The sequence below is a fragment of the Antedon bifida genome, chromosome 10 (genome assembly GCF_963402885.1).
Source record: "Antedon bifida chromosome 10, ecAntBifi1.1, whole genome shotgun sequence".
In the NCBI taxonomy this organism is placed as follows: domain Eukaryota; kingdom Metazoa; phylum Echinodermata; class Crinoidea; order Comatulida; family Antedonidae; genus Antedon; species Antedon bifida.
Window position 1 is genome coordinate 17068317 of NC_136235.1, and position 14587 is coordinate 17082903.

At 30.4% G+C, this 14587-nt stretch overlaps 1 protein-coding gene across 1 annotated transcript in view; it reads right to left on the reverse strand.

The window, feature by feature from the left end:
• The window catches only part of LOC144854051 (neurocalcin homolog), a 35073-nt gene that overhangs the window by 5786 nt on the left and 14700 nt on the right, over positions 1-14587 (reverse strand). The window contains exon 2 of the mRNA XM_078711934.1: positions 13540-13608. The gene's annotated coding sequence lies outside the window, so the exon portion shown is untranslated. The remainder of the gene's footprint in view (positions 1-13539; positions 13609-14587) is intronic.

A 14587-nucleotide genomic window follows, 5' to 3' on the forward strand; every position in this document is an offset into this window, starting at 1 on the left:
GTTCCTAAACCAGTGGTCTCAGGCCTCTGTGTTATGCCACTGTGGTCACACCTTTCTAAAGTCTATTTTCCTGTCGACGTTAGTCGACGCTATCGTTAATAATAATCGGCGACCTTCTACGTAAACATTGAAATGTTAACAATTTACAGGAAAAGGTACTCGCTATCATTTCAACTTGATCATTTTCAAACGATCGTCGTTGAACTGTTAACGATCAACGACGATAGCGTCAAATAACGTCGACAGGAAAACAGGCTTTACTGTACACAATTTTATATACTGTATGAAAATGAAAACAAATGTATTTCAATTTGACTTGTTATTGGAAATCAGCATTCAATAAATAACTTATCATGATTGCTAAAAGTTGAATTAGATTTAATCTTAAATTGAAAACATGATTATAGCATATCAATAATTTGTAAACCATTTCGAAGATGAAATCAATTTGAAGATTATGCGATTTAACACGCGTCAATGAATACAAAATCACGTCCTCTTGTAGGCGACATTTTTGGTTAATGACTACACTTGTAATTTGAAATCCCCTGGCTACTAATTAGTACTAATTAAAGTGCAAATCTTCATCTAGAAAGGTATTATCAAAGGATATACTACGCCCACATTTAGAATTTAAACAAATGCTAAATTAAGTTTTGGATTTTTCTTGTCTGTCTGTTGTTGTTGATAACAGTTAATTATATTATTGGAAGATGAACAAAGTAATTGAAAATTGTGCAGAAAAATTAATGTTATTAATGTTCTTCTTTTCGTAATGTTTACCTCTCGTCGGAGAGAGAGGCTTATGTTGGTTTATCCAGGTAAGCTAGGCACGATATAGACTGTGCAGTTAAAGCCTCAGGGCTGAACTGGGGATTTCAATGTTGGTGTCTTGCTGAAATGTCTACACAAATATTGAAGATGAGGGTGTATCAATTTGATCTCTGGTGCATGTGCGTACAATTTAGGGACTAGTGTTGTTCCATCGTAGTTTCTTTCTTTAGTCATTTAGCATTCATTCAAAAATACATTTAAAACACATAAACAAAGAATAAATAAAAATTTGGGATTTAAAAATGTATAAAACCAAAGTGAATGGATGCAAGGATGACCGATAAAATAGACAAGTCCATTTATTTACAATGGGGTCTACTGATAGTGTTAAAGAGCATATCACTATCATATTTAGGCACATCACACTTTAGTTTGAAAGTGTAGACAGAGCTTTAAACAGATCATATGATGCACTGTAGCGTTATGTGTATTTATTGCAAGAACAACAACAAAACAAATTTGCAAGAAGCAAGTGTAGCGCATAACAGAAGGGATGTTGGACGAGTAGCTAGATGAGATGGGAAAGTATGTATACTCTTGTTCAAATAAATGTGTTGAATAAAGTAAAGACTCAGTAATGTGTTATGCTGAACTATGGTACACTTTACACTACAGAAGTATCATTGTTAAATTAAAGACTTCCAGTGATTTATTGAAATAAAATCCAGTGGAAGAAGTGATTTATTAGAAGTACAAAATTAGATCAAAAGCATATCTTTTCACATGGAAATTGTTTAGAATACATAGCTATAAATAGACTATGTTAAACAAAGTCATGTGTTTCATGTTTTAGCAGCACTGCACTGTATTTTGCTTAGTACAGATACACAAATGAATTAATTTTTTTGTCAAACTAGTTTGATAATGTAGACAGAGCTATATAATCTGCAAACAAATTCAATGAAATAATCAGTTTGTTGCCTCCAAGATAAATAGAACAGTAACAAAGTACTGTACACACAAACAAATATATACCATATTATAGTATAGGCCAACTATTTATAGAAAAAAGAAATTGATGATAAATATTTGGAATAATATTCTGGTGCATATTTCATTTCATTTATTCGACCAATACACAGATACAGAACAGAAACAAAGCACAACAATTACTATAACGAGTCTTTGCCCCTTAAAAAACATCGAAATACAAAAAATATTGCACCATATTAGGAATAAAAAGAGCCGTACTGTATATGTTTTAAAACTCTTAAAATGAATTTATATTGTAATTTTCAGATTGTAAATTTTAACCTTGCTATATTTTATTTTATTAACTTTTTATGAATATCTTATTGTCAAATTTTAATAGGCTTGTGCGTCATTTGGATGTAAATGTTATGGAATTTGCGCAATATCAATAAATCATAATTAATTATTATCAAGTTTACAACTGGTGACAAGAACTCCTACTATAAAAATCATATAATATATTCAAAACATCTTTGAGATTATAACAAAGACAGTATTTTTAAAAGGCTTCTTCTTCAAACCTGGTTCTGCCTACTCCTTGTCAACTCAATACAAAGTGAATGGTTTTCTTAAGAGACTACTTTACTTTGACATTGACAGAAACGAATGACTGTATTAAATAACATGAGCATACTTTACAAAAGCTTGTAATTTAAGTCTTATTACAATACTAATGTTCTCTAGGCATACGTTTGATATTAAAATAATTCTCATTATTACTGCTTGATGGAGAATAGAATAACAATATAAAGTACATTTCATTTTATATACAATTTCTGTAGTCAGTATGATTCAATATTTCTGAAAGGGTTTATCATCTGACATAGTGTAGGTGACTTGTACTAAACTTCATTACCAAATAGACAATGAAAATTTCTGCTCTTCGCGGTTAAAAGGCTATTGTTGGTTTATCCAGGTAAGATAGGCACGAAATAGACTCATTTATCATTCGTACTAAACTTCATTACCAAATAGACATTTTTAAAAGCAAACACACACCAATTGGTACTGTACGTCACATAGAAGTTCCTCTCTCTCACTCAGGTGTTCATAATGCAGTGCATGGTCTCTAAATCCAGTGACGGGTGATACAAAATATTGTGTCCAGTCAGAAAACGGTCTCAACGAAACTTATCATAAAACTAACGGTTTGTTTGTTAGTTCTCCCGATATTATTCTGTCTCAATTGATATTTATTTTTCTTTAAACTTTGTTAATTTAAACAAAATAAATGGGTCAATTTAAAAAGTGCTTTTTAGTTATAGCACTTCATCGTTTTTTATATTATTGTAAGTTAAAATATCAGTAAGTCTTCCCATTCAACTAAATACTATTCATTATTATCATTTTACTATGATTGAAATAATAAATTGTTGATATTTTTAAAGTGAAGATTACGTATTATCATACTGCAAATGCAAACCGATTTTAGACTTCAAAAATCCGTAGCTATACAGTAGGTATTACTTTTAAATAAACTTGAAAGAAGAATTCATTTTCAATGGGTTAAAATCATTAACATCATCTATCTATAAATTATAATAGGAAATAACACTGCTCACGAAAATATCTTTCTCATGCCATTTATGAATAATATTTCTGTTCTTAAAAGCATTTTGCACAGTGGTATTACCATGGGCGTTGATGAAAAGGTCAGAAGGTGATGGCAAAGAATGATGCAATTTACCATCATCTCTACCATCATCATTAGGCCTAGTACTTCGTTTAAATTAATTTACTTTTATTTTTTTGGCCCTTGAAATAATTTCAATTAAATGCACAAGTTTAATCAGGATTTTTTTTATGAAGGCTATTATGTTTTCAATATTATGATAATAATAATAACTGAACTGAAACCGTAACATTTTACAATACAAAAGTTAAAATTCATAAGAAAATATTTGCATAAGTAAAGACGTTTCGTTTCGTTTTTATGAAGGCTATTATGTTTTCAATATTATGATAATAATAATAACTGAACTGAAACCGTAACATTTTACAATACAAAAGTTAAAATTCATAAGAAAATATTTGCATAAGTAAAGACGATGTAAGGTTAAGTTAAATGATTAGTTTTAATTTCAAAACATAAAAAAAAACATTAAATAAAAGTATATAGCCTAGTATTATTAGTAAACTTCATTACAATTTTTCTTTAATATTTATAGCATACTATTACATTATACTTTATTTTAATTCTTTTATACAAGAAAATTTAATTATGCGTTGTATTAATAATGAAAAATTTGATTAAAACATGAATTAATGATCTACTTAATTACTGTTCGAATTTTAGCATAGTATAAATCATATAGTATATTACATTGTATCTATTTCAGGAAAGAGTTTAAATGAGTTAAAAATTATAGTCAAAGCTTTGGATCCCACCTGGAGGCGACACAACGCAAGCATGCACGCACAACATAATTTGACCAATCAGAAGCTACAGATCATCCAAAATGTCGCTTGTGATTGGGCAAATTATATATATTTCTTGCATTGTATTCTAGTGGGACTAAGCTAAAAATTGAGAAAGTTCAATATCTTAATAGTTAGACACATCAACTCCTTATTTTTTTCGTGATTCTTTTGTGATGTTATTTGTCGGTATAATGTCTATAATGGGTTCATGAATTATTAATACTATTCAATATCCTGTTCCAATAACAACATACTGTAGGCCCTACTATGGTAAAGCTGGTCCCAGTATGTCTGTGTTTGTATAATAAATATTCTACAACATGCTTTATAAATGCTTCTGTTGCATTAAAATTGATGTGAAAATGTTTTAGGTCTTGTTAGTCTTCTTTCAACATGAATCTACTGCAGTTGCTGCAGTAATTAGATTTGTTTACTCTTAAACTTATTTACAGTATGTAGTTTTTTCAGTCAAGCTTTTTTTTGGTAATCATACACACTGTCTATTGCTGTAAACGCTTTTGCAAAAACTAACAATGTATTGCAATAAAACAAAAGTTACAGCAGTATAAAACTGCAGTAGAATTATTTTAACATCATTCAGCAGTTTGAAAGGCTCTCTAAAAATACACTTTATATTTCACTATTGTACATTTCACATGTCACTTCATGCAACAATCATTAATTCTATGCATTTCTGTTTAGTGAAGAAGAAGAGTAGTACCGTTATGTCTTGTTGCCATAACTAATCTAGAGTTCCTCAATATGAACAGTATGATTGCCTTAACTGCGCATAATCAGTTTTGGCTACAATCATTCTTATTTCAGTTGAAACACAACTAAAAATAGAATATTTAAATATTTACAAATGGGAATGATGGTCATGAATATGAAATAAAGTGTTGGTGATAAAGAAGATGGTGGTGATACTATTTATGATAATTATGATACAAGTTTGTCCACTACAAACATTTCTGATGTTGATGATTGTGGTTTAACACCATTTTATTTGGAAGTTTTCATGTAACCAGTGATACTATGATGATCATAAGTTGAATTGCTGATGACGATCTTTTAACTAGCTAAAGCCTTGATCGCACTCGGCTAAGTAGTGAAATTAAATTAACCGACTCATAGATTAAAGTAACCAAGAAAAGACACAATTCGCTACAATTCACACAGGGTTACATTAACCAAGTCCAATACTGTAGTTACTTTAACCGACCACTGTGTGCCCAGTAAAACTTGCCATGGTCTCGGTAAAACTAACCACGTGGCTAAAAAGTCCAATCCGAACGTGCGGCTTATGCTGACACATGCGAGTCAATCATTGTTTTTAACATCACAGTTAAATTTTGGTAAAAGCTAACTGCGTGAAAGTATCCAAGTGCGAACGATGGTCAAATCTTCCGATGACATTAAAGTTAAATTTACCATTTTTCAAGTCCAGTGCGAACAAGGATTTATCCTACTACAGTGCAGAATTTCAAAATACAATAAAGTCATCTATGATATTTTAAGAAAGACTGATTTAAGAAGAAAGATTCAAATTTTACCTGCTTTGTACCGAAAACTACACATTAATTTTTCACATCGGCTATTAAACTGCAAATTAATATTAATACATAGTAAATCCAGACTTATAAATTCAGCATCACCCACACAACTACAGCGCTAATGAAACAGGCTGACATTCTCAACAAATTACTTGCTTCTTTTATCAAAGCCAACTGATATAAAAACAGCTCCGTAAAAAACACATGCAGTAAAAAATTACATTTACAGGAAATGAATTCTAAGACGGTAATGTATAATGTTAATTGCGACTAGAGGCTGCTTTCACTATAATGAGCACTCCCTCTAGCAAGTACCGTGATTCGGTTGTGATCAGAGGTAATTTTTCTAGCACCATTTTTCATTAGTAATGATATTAATTTCTGTAATCATATCAGCTGGCAAATTAAGTTTTAGAACTTCTCTCAGACACAGAATGATTAATATTTGTTTTTGTTATTTTAGAAAAATAAAAGAACAATAGAATCTGTACATCTTCTATTCAGGAGACTAAACTATTCAGGGGACACCTCTACAGTAGACACATTTCAATGAAAAGAAACAGGAAACGCAACAGCCAACCCCGAGTTTCCATTCTATTTAGAATTTAAGGGAATAATAAAAAGTACTAAAACAAAAAATAAACAAATTAGTTTCATCTATGTTTACAGTATTTAAAAACTTACATTTTTAATTTAATGTTGATTCATTAAATTAAATTCACATGGTCAAATGTCTATAATTATCTTTAGGTAATAAACGTTAGTATGATTTAAAAAATAAGACAAAGCTACTGAACAAGCAATGTATGAGAAGTGTACATTATACTTATTACACTACAGGCTTAAACAATAGGGGAATTAACAATATCAAACCAAATATGGACATTTCCAATTAATATTAAACGTTCAAGATTTTACACAAAGAATGGACCAGTATCAGCTACCACAATCAATATTCAAAAGTTTGCTGCACTTTAATTAACAATAATAGGTCTAAATAAATTTTCATTTTCAAGACGTTCAAAATGACCTTCACAAAACAAACCATTACACATTTTAAAAAGCAATAAGTTAGTGTAGCATTTTGTGCAATATGATGCCTTTCATCAATATATCATTTGTGTACTAGTTTACTTAGTGCGTGCTAATGGTATGTTCACATCTATGGAGATATGCTTTTGTATTGTAAGCATGGTCATATTATAATTAGCGTTGTACTATCAGCTAAGTGTTCAGACTTGACTCAGGATTTACAGTAAGCTGATCCAAATCAAATCAGAGTTACTGTACTCTTATACCCCTCTTTTGTTAACCCTGAAACTTTGATGATACTAGGATGTAAATTGGGTGTTTGACCCATTTAATAATAAAGTGTTCAGACACAATAAACTCAAATGGTTTACAGTAAGCTGATCCGAATCATATCAGAGTTACTGTACGCTTATACCTCTCTGTCGTTAACCCTGAAACTTTGATCCAGTATGTAAATTGGGTGGGTCACGGTGGATGTTTGACCCATTTAATAATTAAGTGTTTAGACACGATAAACTCAAATGGTTTACAGTAAGCTGATTCGAATCATATCGGAGTTACTACACTCTATACTCCCATTTCAAATACTCTAATGACAAACTACAGTACATGAAATGGCATAACATTTAAATTCTCCGTTTTAGGAGAAACAAATTAAGTTTTTGTACGATACAGTTAGTTCTTGAATAGATACACCACGCAAGTGCTTGCATATATTTACAATTATTAATATTGTTAATATGCTTTTAGTTTAGTGTTTCATCCTTGAGCTACATTTTGTTTTAATAATCTCTATTGAAATGTCTTGAATTGAAGGTAGTAAATCATAAACTAGTTTGATACAATTTGCGATAATAATTGTCAATAGTTTCACATAAGTGTGAAATTCTGATGATAATTATCATATTTGCTTTTGCCAATTGAACACCTGTTTTAAGAGAGTACTTGGAATAGATATAAAAGAAAATCAAAGAACTTCATACTTGTAACCATCCAAACTAAACAGTTCTGGTTAAAATTGTTTTTAATGAAACTATTTGTGTGTTGTAGATGTAAAAAATAACCAATAACTTAAAAATAAAGGCTTTTTAAAATTATATTTTCTGAAATTAAAATGAAAAGAAAAACACACTTCAAAAAAAAAAAAAATACAGTAGAATCCTACTGTATTAAGGCGCAACCTTTGAGTGTCCCCTGAATACTCTAGGTGTTTTGTTTGTAGTGTTAAAACATGGATTCCCTCTCCAGTATTTTAACATTTTAATAGTATTTTAACATTGCAATTTGATGTGTTTTTGCTTTGTTGTTTTATTGTCTTAATTATGCCAAGCAAAACAAATTTCCATTTTAAAGTGGACCAATAAAATGTCTTCAATCTTGAATTTGAAATGTGTGTGGTGTCATAAAAGTGTACTGTTTATACCTTACTCTATTTTCCAGGCCTACTGTAAGCAAGCATAATTTGACTATATATTTCACTGCAGAAATAGCTCGCCCACAGTCTAAATCATTCACAAACAATAACATTTACACATCAAATTAGATTCTATTTCACAGAGGATTCAGTATAATGAGTTACAACCCTTCAATGCTATTTACTGAATTAAATGTCAAGATAATTAGCTTGGAAATGAACTATAACAAATCAGTCATATAAAACACTATTAAATCAAATCAAGCATGCATTACTATATACTAGACTATTTATAGTATGGCAACTGTATGCATACTACACCTCGTTCACATTCACAATTGGGCGTGAAAGAACATTATTTTTTGGCGATTGGAATTGGTCCTCAAAAAAGCACCACAAAATAGAAACTCACATTAAAAAACCGTTATGATTGACATAAACATAAAAATGGGTCTGTGGATAACTTTTGAAATTAAACTAAATTCTGTAAGGTTGGTTTCTATTAGGACACATTTCCAGGAGGTAGTATTTGTAAAGCATTGAACACAGAATACAATGGAAATAAATAGCTTACTTGGAATAAATAGAATTTTGCTAAACTTTAGTACTTGCTTTGTTTGTTTGTTAGCATGATAGCACCTACAAATTTCAAGTTATCAGTCTGAATATTTTGGTTTAAATACAGTAACATGCATATTGAAATTCATGAAAATCGGTTCATTATTATAGCATCACAAAAAAATTTCAGTTTCTTTCATTTGGTATATTTCCAAATAACATACAGTACTGTATATATGGTAGTATTGTATGAATATTATAAAGAAAAGGCAAAATAAAAAAAGTCAAAGAAATTTTATGGTATCAATTTACGTTAACCAATGTGTAAATATAACCTAAAAGTTGACATGCTTTCAAAAAATGTTATTTAATGGCGCAATTAATGGCATTCTAGTTTGTTCACAGAGTGCCTATGTTATCCATGCCATTAATTAAAAATGAACTTCAACATTTAATTTACACTACAGTATGCATAGAGGCGAGCGTGGGATTTTTCAAGTTAAGCAAATATCTTCTGACAATTAGTTCCAACTTTGAATACTATGTTCTACCATTAAATTAGAAATACAGTAGATCAGTACACTATTGAAATTTCTCACATTTTTTAAAATATAAGATAAAGCTCTGTCTAAGAAGTGTGATGTGCCTATATGGTAGTGATATGCCTAAATATGGTAGTGATATGCCTAAATATGGTAGGGATATGACATCATTATGTCCATATACAGTATAGGCACATAAACGCATAAAAATAAATTACTCTATAGATGATCCAGTGGGTATGGGTAATAATTTCATACGGTATGAAATATGATGAAAATAGGGGGTTGGATTATACTTTTTTTTTATTGCATTATTAACATAGGAATTTACCAAATTTTATGTCCGAATTTAGCCTAAATTATGGGTACTTTAGGATACTACAGTATGAACTAGCCTTGGCTATCTGATATAATCAAAATATGAAAGAAATATAATTTCATACAGAATCAATAGTATATAGATGTATACTATATCTTGTGGGACTCTTAACGCATCCAATTTGTAACATGAAACCAGTAGTTTAATGGTCAGGTAAATATCTCACTATCCAATAGGAAAGTCCAAATTCTAGTCTTTTTCACTCACAAATTTTCTATTTATAATAATTTATTTCAAAATCGTCACTTTAACAATTGAATATAAACTTTCTCTCTTTATTTTTTCTTCCTGCTCTATAATTGCTGCAATTTAATATTAAACAATACTTCACTCAGGAAAAACTTCAAAAATTGTAATTATCTTTGGTGATTAACATTATGAAAATTGTCTTAAAAGACAAGAGCAAATAGAGAGTGTCCAAGACTGTTAATATTACAACATGTAACATATCACCTTTGACCTCTGATGGCTGGATGACTGAAAGGTGATCCTGATGATACAATGTTTGAGATACTGTAAATTGAAGTGAAATGTTGAATGTATAAAATGTATTAATGACAGGATTCGTTTGGTCTGTGCACAAAATCTAAATCAATATTCAATTTATTTACTAAAGATAAAATTAAGTCCAATTTTAGAAGGATTTGGAGACTGGTATAATCTAGAATTTAATCAGTATAATAATGCTATAGTAGATAATATTAAAATACATCAACAAACTGAGGACTGAGGAGATTGTGCAATTGAGTCAAGTTGTTAACTGCATACTGTAAAACAATTTTTAAAAAGAAAATAAAAAATAGCGAGTGGGCTTATACCGGAGATAGGCTTAAACCAAGGTGGGCTTATACCCAAGGTGGTCTTGTACCCAAGGTGGGCTTATGCCCAAGCTAGGCTTATACCCAAGGTAGGCTTTTACTGTGGACTTATACCCAAGGTGGGCTTTTACTCATGCTAGGCTTTATACCCAATGTAGGCTTTTACTCAAGGTGGACTTATATCGAATTAAGTTAAGTTTTGATCAACTATTATTTATTAAACTATACTACTGTTTTCAAAATAACATTTTTAAAAAGTGTATCATTTATTATCAAAATCTAACCATCCACACAAGCATGTTGGCTTAAGTTGTCTGAAAAGAACAGATGGGACGTCAAGATAGATTTAAGATTTGGAAGAGTTTCCAGCTTTCAGAGTAGTCCGGAGCTTTAAGAGTGTACCTATGTTCTTTAGTGATACAGTAGCTATTTTAAAAAGATTATGTTTAATACAGGAAGGTAAAAGGCAATAAGGAAATGCCTATGACCTTTAAGCTCTATCTACACTATCAATCTAGACAAAAAAAGTGTGATGTGCACAAATATGGGAGTGATATTCCCAAATATGGTAATGATATGACATCATCATGTCTATATATGGACACATCACATTTTGTTGTCACATAAAGTTGTCTTTAAAAAAATATAATCTTAGTTTGTCGATGTACACAAAATTAATATCATGTCAAGGGTTTGAAATATAGTACAAAGTTATGAATTAATTCTTGCAATAATTGAACTTGTTTTGAATATGAAACACTTAAACCTCAATGCATAGTAGCTCTTGTAGTAGATGGAATACAGATACAGTAGCTGGTACAGTAACACATAACATGCTTGGCAAATCTAATGCCAGCAATCTAAGAACGACTGAAATAGAAAATTATCACATGGCTTACCTGTGGATTATTGTATGTGTAGCAATGGTTGTAAATACCCCATTAAAATCAACATAAATTGTAACCTGTTCACCCTATAAAGTATTGACGTGTATTGAATAATACTGATCACATTTCTCATTTTTTGTTTCTCTAATAGTAAAGTATCGAGGAATGTTAACATTTGCATTAGTGACATACAAACAACTGCTTTACATTACGTCTATGTCCTGCAAACATTTAAACTCAGTAAATCAATTATGTCAATCACACACACATGTAAACCTATCATCTACTGAGCTGAAAGTATACATACAGTAAAGTTTGTTCTATATTGATGATGTTGCTGGATTTATTAAGCTCTGTCTACACTATCAAACTTTATGTGACAACAAAATGTGATGTGTCCAAAAATGGACACTATGACATCATATAACTACCATATTTGGGCACATCACTACCATATTTGGATATATCACACTTTTTTTGTCAAACTAGATTGATAGTGTAGACAGAGCTTTACTGACAATGACATTGTTTTGGTTCATTTACATTGTTGCATTAAATTCCATTTACAACATTTAAAGCATCCAGAATATGCAGCCAGAAAACTGAAACAACCCAAATCTAGTCAGGTGCACCGGATAACAATTTAAAGGTAAATACACACTAACAAAAGACCGATGTGTAAACTGCAAATTTGTTGGGTCGACTTCCGAGGCCTCACTAAATCCAGGCGAAAATCATTATTAAGGAATAATTAATCACAGAGTTACCTGAGGACGCCCCCAAAACTTATTTCGTTAATAAAAAAAAATGGAATCATATTGAGAATGCTTTTATTGTATAGAATTGCGTTATCTTCAAACCATAGCCTAATAAAGTAATATTATATGCATGTAAATAGGCCTAACTGTAAAATGGGGTGGGAGGAATAAAGTAATATAAAATTAAATTCCAGATTTTAAAATATTGTAATAAGCCAATGCATCTCAATAAAATTATACTTCATTTAACACACTACACTATCTTGTTTAAAGCAAATTTCAAACTGTATAGAACAAAGGTGCCGCCAATTACAACTGGCCAGTTGCTAATGACCGTTAACAGCCATTTTGATGACCAATGGGATTTAATATTAACTGCTATACATTTGTGTTCTATTGGTGTGCATACAGTGTGAAACAACAAACATTTGGTGAACTTTAAATAAAAAGCTAATGTGTATTAAAGTTCAAAGTTCATCGTTTTGTGCTTCTACGACCAATTTGCAAAACACATACTTCACAACTTATGTTTTACTTTGTATTTTCTCTGAAAATTGCTAATTTAACTTGCCTACAAAATGTATCAACTCAATAACTTCAAGTCTACTCTCTATAGCTCTGTCTACACTATCAAACTTTATGTGACAAAAGAATGTGATGTGCTCATATATGGACATGATGATGTCATATTACTACCATACAGTATATAGGAATATCACTACCTTATTTGGGCACATCAAACTTTTTTGTCAAACTAGTTTGATAGTGTAGACAGCATAGTATTGCAAGCTTTTTGCAACACCTCCCACTTTCTACCATACAACATACCCTTTTTGTTGAGGTGACCTTTTCATGATGACAAACGTACATTATTCAAAGTTTACTTTGCAATTTCACTAAATTTCCATCTGCAACAACGTGACCTTTAATACTTACAAATCACATTATTCGGACTTCACAACTCATAATTCATACACAAGAAAACTTGCCAACTTATATTTTCTATTTGCAGTATACAGTATGCCCTTTAATACTTGCAAATCGCACATTTCAACTTTACTCATAACTCACACATACAAATTGCACAAAATTACTGATGGTAAACACATTTAGCAATGTCGGTATTATAGAGAAAATGTTATTAAATTCATGTGAAATATGTAGTGATATCATTATCATGTAATAGTGAATCAAGCTACTACCTCAGACACCTGTCTCGGCTAACTCTAGCAAGAAATTTTCTATCGCAAAATTGGTGAAAAGTTAAAAAAAAAAACAATTTTACATATGCCTAAGTATATTATTGCATTATTTTTACAAAATGTCAAATATTGTACAGTAGGCAAAAGGTGTTAAAGTAAAAATACTAACCTATAAAGCAATAACTTGCTACTTGTGCTCAAATACAATGTGCTAAACTTCTGATATTATTAGGAATGTCTGAAAAAGAAAAATTCATTCACATCATTGATACACCCACTACTCAATTTGTTTTATAATTGTATTTTTGGTACAGAATGGCAAGGATATATTATATTATAATAATATAGGATAATTTATTACCTTCAGCAAGAGGGATTATCGTTAGTAAAGATCTCAAAACAGATCTTGCTGAATCATAATGGTATTTTCTGGACAAAGCCCTTTATTCAATCTTAAAAAAAAAATTAAAACCTCAATATTCCCTGGATATAGAACTTGCATATATCTTAACTAACTGTATAAATATTGTGCCAATATTGGCTATCTTTATAAAAAAAAAGTGTGATGTGCCCAAATATGGTAGTGATATAACATCATCATGTCCATATATTAGCACATCACATTTTTTTGTCACATAAAGTAGTGTGGACAGAGCTTAAACAGTAGACTTATGAAATTTGTCTGAATAATTATAATTCCTTATTCATTAATTTCCATTGATGGCAAATATTAAATGTCTGTTTAGCCTGAGAAATGAAATATTGCATTTAAAATCAATACATTACCACATGAATACTTAATAACAAACAGTATCATAAAGTATTTTATTTCATTCCAGTACAACACTGGTACCAGTATGTAAACAAACTTTATGTTTTAGTGGATATTTGATACAGAATGTAGACAAAAGTCCGTTAAGGAACATTCAAGTAGCTCTTTTCAATAATTAATGTTGAAGTACAATAATTCCATTCTGAAATTTCTAATGTAAAAATATGAATGAAGTATTGTCATGCCAGCAAGGTGAGAAGTTTAAATGCTAAATATAAAACAAATGATCACATAGCTTATGTAACTTGTTCACATCAATAAACATTAAAATATGCTTATGAACTAGAGATGCAAATACATTACCATACCAGTACATTTTAGTATAATGAATATTTTATGAAGCAACGCCTATTCTAATTAATGTTCTAGCTAGACATTTTGGGCA